The following is an 8,518-nucleotide window of genomic DNA, read 5'->3' on the forward strand; positions in this document are numbered from 1 at the left end:
TGCGTGTTTTGGGGATTCCTCTTGAGAAGTCAAATCAGGGCATACTTTCATTTCCGCACTCTTTGGATCTGTGTTGTCTAGTAGGGTGACCACTAACCAGGTATGGATATTTTACATTTATGTTTATTTAATCAGTTTTATTAAAGTATAACAGATTTACAATATTGTGTTAGTTTCAGGTGTACAACATAGCGATTTAATGTTTGTACAGATTATACTCCATATAAAGTTATTACACAATATTGGCTGTATTTCCTGTGCTGTACAATATTCCCTTGTGGCTATTTATTTTATAGTTCATACCTCTTAATCTCATAACCTATGTTTCCCTTCTCCCCACCCCACTGATAACCACTAGTTTGTTCTCTTCATCTGTGAGTCTGTTTCTGTTTTGTTATTTTCATTGATTTGTTTTATTTTTTTAGATTCCACATGTAAGTGATAACATACAGTATTTGTCTTTTTCTATATGACTTATTTCACTAAGTATAATACCTTCCAGTTCTATCCATGTTGTTGCAAATGGCAAAATTTCTTTTCTTTAATGCCTAAGTATATTCCATTGTATATATGTACCACATCTTTTTTTTAAAAAAATTGTTTATTTTAATTGCAGGATAATTACTTTACAATATTAGGATGGTTTTGCCATACGTCAACAAGAATCAGCCATAGGTATACATGTGTCCCCTCCCCCCTGCCACCGTCCTGAAACCCCTCCCAGCTCCCTCCCCACCCCATCCCTCCGGGTTCTCACAGAGCACCAGCTTTGGGTGCCCTGTTTCATGCATCAAACTCCCGCTGGTTGTCTGTTTTACTTAATGTATAGGTGTCCATGCTAATCTCTCAAATCATCCCACCCTCTCCTTCTCCCGCTGAGTCCAAAAGCCTGTTCTTTACGTCCGTGTACAATCTTCTTTATCCATTCCTCTCTTGATGGACACTTGAGTTGCGTCCATGCTTGGCAGTTGTAAACAGTGCTGCAATGAACATTGGAGTACATGTGTTTTTTTTGAATTATGTTTTCCTGCCCCACCGCCCCCCACCCCAGATACATGTAGAGGGGTGGGATTGCTGGATCATAAGGCAGTTCTCTTTTTCACTTTCTAAGGACGTTAGAAGGTGTTAGAAAGTTTCTAAGTGTTCTCTAACGTAGTTTACATCCCCCCTGGTGGGGCTTCTGGCCAAACTCATCCAACTCAGGTAGGTAATAGGAAAGCTGGTTTCATCCTCAGCTTCCAACCATGCCTTCTGATTCCACTTTGCCAGCATAAAGCTGACACTTTGACATCTAACCAACTCCTGTATCTATTTCTTAATTGTTTTAGCATTTTCAGAGGGAAAAGAGGCAGTTGGTGCTTTTACCCATTTCCTCAGAAGTTCTAGCCGGCCTGTAACACTTATCCCCTTGGAGTTGGCCCATCTTGCACCACCAAACCGATGACCGGGACAAACGACAAGTGTCCAAAGAGGTACAGATGTTAAGTCACTTCCAGCTAGAACTATTAGGAGAACTTCATGGAAGAGGTAATAGTTGAGTTAATCTTGGAGAAACGATTCAATTACACTGGAAGAAAAGTGTAAAGAAGATTCAGAAGTGAGTGAACTGGCAGTTCCAGAGGGGCCTGATGGGAGCAGTGGGAAGTCTCTGGGGAAGCTCAGGAACTTTCAGCCCCAAGGAGCATTCAACTCCGACACTGGAAAGTTTTTGTTGGGAGGTAGTGGAAGTTTGGGCAGGAAAAGTGGGTGGGAGCTACATTTAGCAGGTGCTGGCATTTGAATAACGAAAGACACAGTTTCGAAAGGGCAACGGACTGACTAATGAAGTTGGAACTATTTCTTGAAATCTATAACTAGGAAGCAATTTAAAAACAATTATTTCTGAAATCTCAGCTTTGTTTGTTTTTCCTGGTTGCTCTCTGAAGTTAGGTGCCTGCCCACTCCCCCACCCCTGCCCCCACCAGTGGACTTACAGTTCTTTCAGAAGAAGTTTTCGTCTGATGCCCATCCAATGGCTTTCACACCCAGTAAAGCCAACTTCCTGTTGTCTCCAACAGAGGCTTGAGAAGAGGTGAAAATAAAACATTCATCACACTGTGAAAACAAACACCGATACTATCAGATTTGGCCACTCGTTGTAGTTCTGAGCCATGGTCACACCAAGAAAACGCATCGAAAGGATTGGATAATAAGATCCTATTAGGGGATTAAACATTTCAGCATTTCACAAGCTAGGCAGAGTCTTCATTTCCTTAACATGCCATCAACTTGCTTACTTTCTACAAACCTTGTATAACAACATATTCATTTTTAAAGTCTCTTTAGTGTTAAATCATTGATATGCTAAGTTAGAGTTGGCTCGGGTCAGTTTACTTAAGGATCCCAAGTACTTTCTGATACAAAAGGATGAGACTCGTGTTAAAAGATAATTATGAGAGAAAGGTAAAATCCTGACTCTTCCACAGATATAAAAATGAACTTATGTTAAAGATTTTATTTTATTTGTATATAAGAGAACCAGGGATATCTTATAGTCCGATCCAAAGAAAAAGTTAAAAGCACAAATTGATACGGAGTCAAGGAACTGAATGCAAATGAATGTAAATCTGTTTTTCTACAAGAGGGAGGGAAGTCAATAGGAACTCTACTTGGAGACAGAGTTTGCATGGAGTGTCTACTAAGGTACCAAGAGCTACAAATAGACAAAGCAAGAACGAGTTAGCATTGGACTACCCAAAAAGGGTGTGCGCTATGTAACCATGTAGTTTTCCATTGAAACGCACGTTTTATTCTATACTCCCGATTCCTTCTTCAGAATCAGAATTTTGGAAACTTTTGTGGAGAAGAAGTCCCCAACTGAGTGACTGACATAGAGAAAGTCAGGGGAGTCCCTAAAATAAATAAATTATGAAGGTAGAAAGATACTGGGACCAGTGGGAATGGTGGTTCTGGATGGTGCAGTGCTTGGTTCTGGGCAGGCCCTCTGGGCTTGTGAAGGAGCCCCAGGAGCGCTGGGGATTCTCCGCTTGTCTCCAGAGGCACTGGGTACCCTTCTCTCCTCTGGGGTCACATCACGGTCCCCTACACTCTGGTTTCCAGTGGGACCGCCAGCAGGATGCTGAAAGGTGAATCTGAAACGCCCCGCCCCAGCTCTCTCCCTGTGGGTAGGATCTGTTGCCAAGCTCCCCAAGACTCCTCCTCCAGTCCCCAGGTCCGGTCCCCAGGTCCTCTCCCCACCCTCGCCCTGCAGACCGAGAGTGGGTGCTCCCTTGCCGCTAGCTCTGGAGTATTGGGCTTCTCCTTAGAATGTCCCTGCTTCGTGACCATCCTTTCAAAGTAGTCTCTTTTAAACATAATCATTTATTTTAAAACATTTGTGGGGACTTTGGAAAATAGGCTGAGTAAACGAAAGGTCACACAGGAGACCTGATGTGACAGATTCCTAGCTGTTTCTAAAGCAGCTTGCTTCCTGAGGTGCATTCACCCAGTACCAAGAGGGCGCAGCTAGAGTCCCAGCACCTCCCAAAGGTGGTGGGGCACCTGGATTAACCCTTCAGTTGTGAGTAAGCATTCTCCAGAGTTCTGGGACCATTCTCCAGAGGGGTCTTGATGGGAAACACGTCTCTGGAAAAGAGAGACCACGCCTCCCCCCCTCCTCACCGCCCCTTTTTTTTTTGGTTTAATAGGCAAGATGAGTGAGGACTTGAGCTATTTTGATGATGTTATATTATCTGCAGTTAACCACAACACTTCTATAGGTTGTAATATGTGTATGTGAAGATTAACTTATACCTTGAGGCTTGATGCTGAAGTTGAAGCTCCAATTTTCTGGCCACCCGATGTGAAGACCAACTAATTGGAAAAGACCCTGATGCTGGGAAAGGTTGAGGGCAGGAGGAGAGGTGGGCGGCAGAGGATGAGATGATTAGATAGCATCACTGACTCAATGGACATGAGTTTGAGCAAACTCCAGGAGATAGTGAAGGATAGGGAAGCCTGGCGTGCTGAAGTTCTTGGGGTTGCAAACAGTCAGACATGATTTAGCAACTGAGCAACAAAAACAAAGGTGAAATCAATATTTGAGGCTAATTGATATTTGTTTTAATTTTTGTTTTATCCTGGAGCATAGTTGATTAACAGTGTTGTTTTAGTTTCAGGTGTATAGCAGAGTGATTCAGTTATACATATACATGGATCCTTTCTCAGATACTTTTCCTGTTTAGGTTATTACGGAGTATCGAGTAGAGTTCCCTGTGCTATACAGTAGGACCTTGTTGATTATCTATTTTATATACAGTAGTGTGTGTATGTCAATCCCAATCTCCCAATCTATTCCTCCCCTCCCCATTCTTCCCCAGTTGTAACCATAAATTACAGCCCCAGTTGCAACCTCTTGTTCTTCCCTGGTGGCTCAGAGGTTAAAGCGTCTGCCTCCAATGCGGGAGACCCAGGTTCGATCCCAGGGTCGGGAAGATCCCCTGGAGAAGGAACTGGTAACCCACTCCAGTATTCTTGCCTGGAGAATCCCATGGATGGAGAAGCCTGGTAGGCTACAATCCACGGGGTTGCAAAGAGTGGGACATGACTGAGCGACTTCACTTGCTTGCTTGCAACCTCTAAGTCTGTGAACCTGTTTCTGTTTTGTAAATAAGTTCATTTCTATCATTTTTTTTTAAAGATTCTGCATATAGATAATCTCATATACTTGTCTTTCTCTGTCTGATTTATTTCAATTAGTATGAACATCTCCAGGTCCAACCGTGTTGCTGCCAAGGGCATTATTTCATTCTTTTAATGGCTGAGTGATATTCCATTGTATATATGTACCACATCTTCTTTCTTCATTCATCTGTTAGTGGAAATTTAGGTTTCCATATCCTATTCGTAAACATATTGCAATGAACATTGGGGTGCATGCATTCTTTCAAACCATGTTTTTCTCTGGCTACATGCCCAGGAGTGGGATTGCTATATCATATTGTAACCCCATTTTTAGTTTCTTAAGGAACCTCCATACTGTTCTCCACAGTGGTTGTACCAATTTACATTCCCACCGACACTGCAGGAGGGCTCCCTTTCCTCCACATCTTCTCCAGCGTTTATTGTTTGTAGATTTTTTTGATGATGGCCATTCTGACTGGTGTGAGGTGATACCTCATTGTACTTTTGATCTTCATGCATGTTCTGTCGCTTCACTCATGTCCATCTCTTCGTGATCCCATGGAATGTAGCCTGCCAGACTCCTCTGTCCATGGGGTTCTCCAGGCAAGCGTACTGGAGTGGGTTGCTATACCTTCCTCCAGGAGATCTTCCAGACCCAGGGATTGAACCTGCGTCTCTTGCATCTTCTGTACTGGCAGGTGAGCTGCTTACCACTGGAGCCACCTGGGAAGCCCAATGGGAGTCATTAGTATTTGAATATTTTGAAATCCAAACTTCAGAATAAGCAATAGCTATTTGAGTCTGCACCATTGGGCTCATTTAGCCCTGTTAATGGATGTTAGAAATGCTTTTTGATTAATAAAATAAAGATTTTTTAAACTATGAGGTTGGCAAAAATGGTTGTATAGGTACCTTGTCATTGTATGAATGAGTGAAAATCCAGTGAGTCTCAGCACTTAACTTCAGAATAGTTTCCAAGATAAAACATTTAGCTACACCCCACTTTCTACCTTCCCTCGCATCAAATATGGAGAATTCAGTCTCCTGTAACTTTAGAAGATTAGCTGATTCTACTGTAAATATGACTGCATTTACTTCAGAGTGAAGCTTTCATTCAAAATGCTTATTGGAATGAAAAAAGGACCAGGAAAGGGGGAATCTCACCACGCTTGCAGTGATCAGCGCATCGGTCAGGACGGCCAGGCCGCGCCGCAGGAACAAACAACAGCTGGAGCCTCAGTAGCTTGAGAAAACAAAGGCTTGTTTCTTCCTCGTACTTTGTCTGCCAGCAAAGTGCTGGACAGTAGTTGAGGGGAAAATTGGCTTAGGACAGTTTGAATCGAGTGGAACACTAGAAGAATTCTTGACTGCCAAGTGAGGAAGAGGGTTCAGGGTATTGCCCCTCACATCTTCTGTGGCTTAAACGCTTGTCTGAGATGATGGGTTGGTGGAACACAATCCAGCAGATGCCTCCGAATATTCTAGACTTTCTTTTTTCTATTTTCCTTCCTCCCTCCCTCCTTCCCTCCCTCTCCGTTTCTTTCTTTCTCTCGTACTGTTTACACTTCATAAATATTTCAACATCTAGTGACTCTTCTATGGGACTCCATAGCACCAAGACAGTACAATTCTTCGTCTCAGCTATACAAGCAGGTGGCATCTTTGAAATGATCCCCTTGACTCTTAATGATTCTGAAGGTCTATTTGGAAGTTCCTCCCTTTGGTCCCAAAGTCATGGAGTATTCAGAGAAACATCTAATGGAGAGTTAATTTCCAGCAGACTATTGTTTGCTGCATTTGGTGCCAATTAAACTCTAGCCTAGAGCTAAGCGTATGATTTGGGAATGAAACTTTTTTTGGCAATACAATACACAAAAAGCAATTATGGAGTTTTTCCTATAACCAGTTAAGTGAGAGAGGAAATAGAATTGTTACTTAGTAATTATCACACTCTGTCCAACTCCCTTCCTAATTTAATAGGCGTAAGATTCTTTTAAACCTCAAGTTACTCAATGATTTAGCTAATCTGTAACCTAGGTAAACCACCTTAGGTTTTTGCTCTCTAAACCAACTGGTTAAAATGAAGTTAAACTATAACACATCTAGGTAGATCTTTTCTCAGAAGTGTTTCAATTCCATATTGAGTTTTCTGAATGTAAAATAATCCTATTCAGATTTCCAAACAGCCAGCCTTACCTGTATCATGACTGGGCATAAAGTCTTGTGGATTATAGCAATCTATTGGCAAAGAGGACTAGAGACCTCTTGTACACCTTGGTTTGAATTTTAAAAGAAAGATGCTTGAGAAATGGAAATGATTTAATTTCTACCACATATATGTTAACAACAATCCATTAAATTTTTTTCTTCTAGACTCTCAAAAGCATAAATTTGCCTGTTGAAAAATTGAGTTGCCATCCAAAATATGGATGATACAATATTTTCTGCTGTATTTTCACAAATGAAAGGAGCAACTTTGTGACCATAACATAAAAGTATAATACTTGCTGTCTTTATTAAGATTTTTTCAATGCTTATTTGTATTTATTTTTTATATAATTATTTTTTAACTATAGTTGAGTATAGTTGATTCACAATGGTGTGTTAATTTCTGCTGTACAGTAAAGTGGTTTAGTTATATATTATATATTTAGTTTTATATATGATGCCTTTAGTTTTCCATGTGGTCGATCACAGCACACTAAATACAGTTCCCAGCGCTGTACAGCAGGGCCTTGTTCTTTATCCACTCTGTATATTCCCAGTGCTGTACAGTAGGGCCTTGTTCTTAATCCACTCTGTATATAAAAGCTTACAGCTGCTAATTCCAGCCTCCCACTCCAGTCCTCCCCACCTCCCTCCCCGGTAACCACCAAGCTCACCTCTGTATCTGTGAGTCTGTTTCTGCTTCATAGACAGGTTCATTCATGTCATAGATTCCATTTATAAGTGATATCCCATGGTATCTGCCTTTCTCTGTCTGACTTACTTCACTAAGTATGATCATCTCTAGGTCCATCCATGTTGCTCCAAATGGATGATTTCACTCTTTTTCATGGCTGAGTGGTATCCTATTGTATATACGGACCACATCTTTATCCATTTGTTCGCTCACTGGACATTCAGGTTTCTTCCGTGCTTTGCCTACAGTAAATAGTGCTGCTGTGAACATAAGGGTGCGTGTATCTTTTTGGATTAGAGTTTTGTCTGAATACATGCCCTGGAGTGGGTAATCACTTCTTGGCCTTTTGGCTAAGATCATGTATTTTTGTGATTAAGATGACTCCATTCAATTTTCTTTCTTCTCTGGCCTGAAGTAATTAGAAATCCTGTATACCAGAATGGAGAGCCCTGGGTGTGTAGGGAGAGAAAGATGACAGGTTGTAAGGAGTTAGGTCAAACTAGGGACCCTGTTCGGAGAAGGCAATGGCACCCCACTCCAGTACTCTTGCCTGGCAAATCCCATGAACGGAGGAGCTTGGTGGGCTGCAGTCCATGGGGTCGCTAGGAGTCGGACACGATTGAGCGACTTCACTTTCACTTTTCACTTTCATGCATTGGAGAAGGAAATGGCAACCCACTCCAGTGTTCTTGCCTGGAGAATCCCAAGGACGGGGGAGCCTGGTGGGCTGGCATCTCTGGGGTTGCACAGAGTCGGACACGACTAAAGCGACTTAGCAGCAGTAGCAGCAGCAGCAGCAGCAGCAGGGACCCTGTTAGCTTATCAGTGAGCAAGCCAGCCAGTCAAGCCTGACCAAGACTACAGACTCTGTACAGTCAGCCAAGTTTGTTTGCAGCTTCCATTCATTATTTCCCCGGGTTTTCTTAGGGGTGCCATGCTCCTGTTATTTTTATA

General features: G+C 42.1%; 1 long non-coding RNA gene across 1 annotated transcript; it reads right to left on the reverse strand.

The window, feature by feature from the left end:
• Window positions 1–749: 749 nt before the first annotated feature.
• On the reverse strand, window positions 750–2,096 carry LOC123328257. The gene is made up of 3 exons (XR_006543094.2): window positions 1,974–2,096; window positions 1,366–1,567; window positions 750–980 (listed from the first exon to the last, which is right to left on the reverse strand). It is a non-coding gene; the product is annotated as an uncharacterized LOC123328257 (long non-coding RNA).
• Window positions 2,097–8,518: the final 6,422 nt, after the last annotated feature.

Source organism: Bubalus bubalis, chromosome 1 (assembly GCF_019923935.1).
Source record: "Bubalus bubalis isolate 160015118507 breed Murrah chromosome 1, NDDB_SH_1, whole genome shotgun sequence".
Lineage (NCBI taxonomy): Eukaryota > Metazoa > Chordata > Mammalia > Artiodactyla > Bovidae > Bubalus > Bubalus bubalis.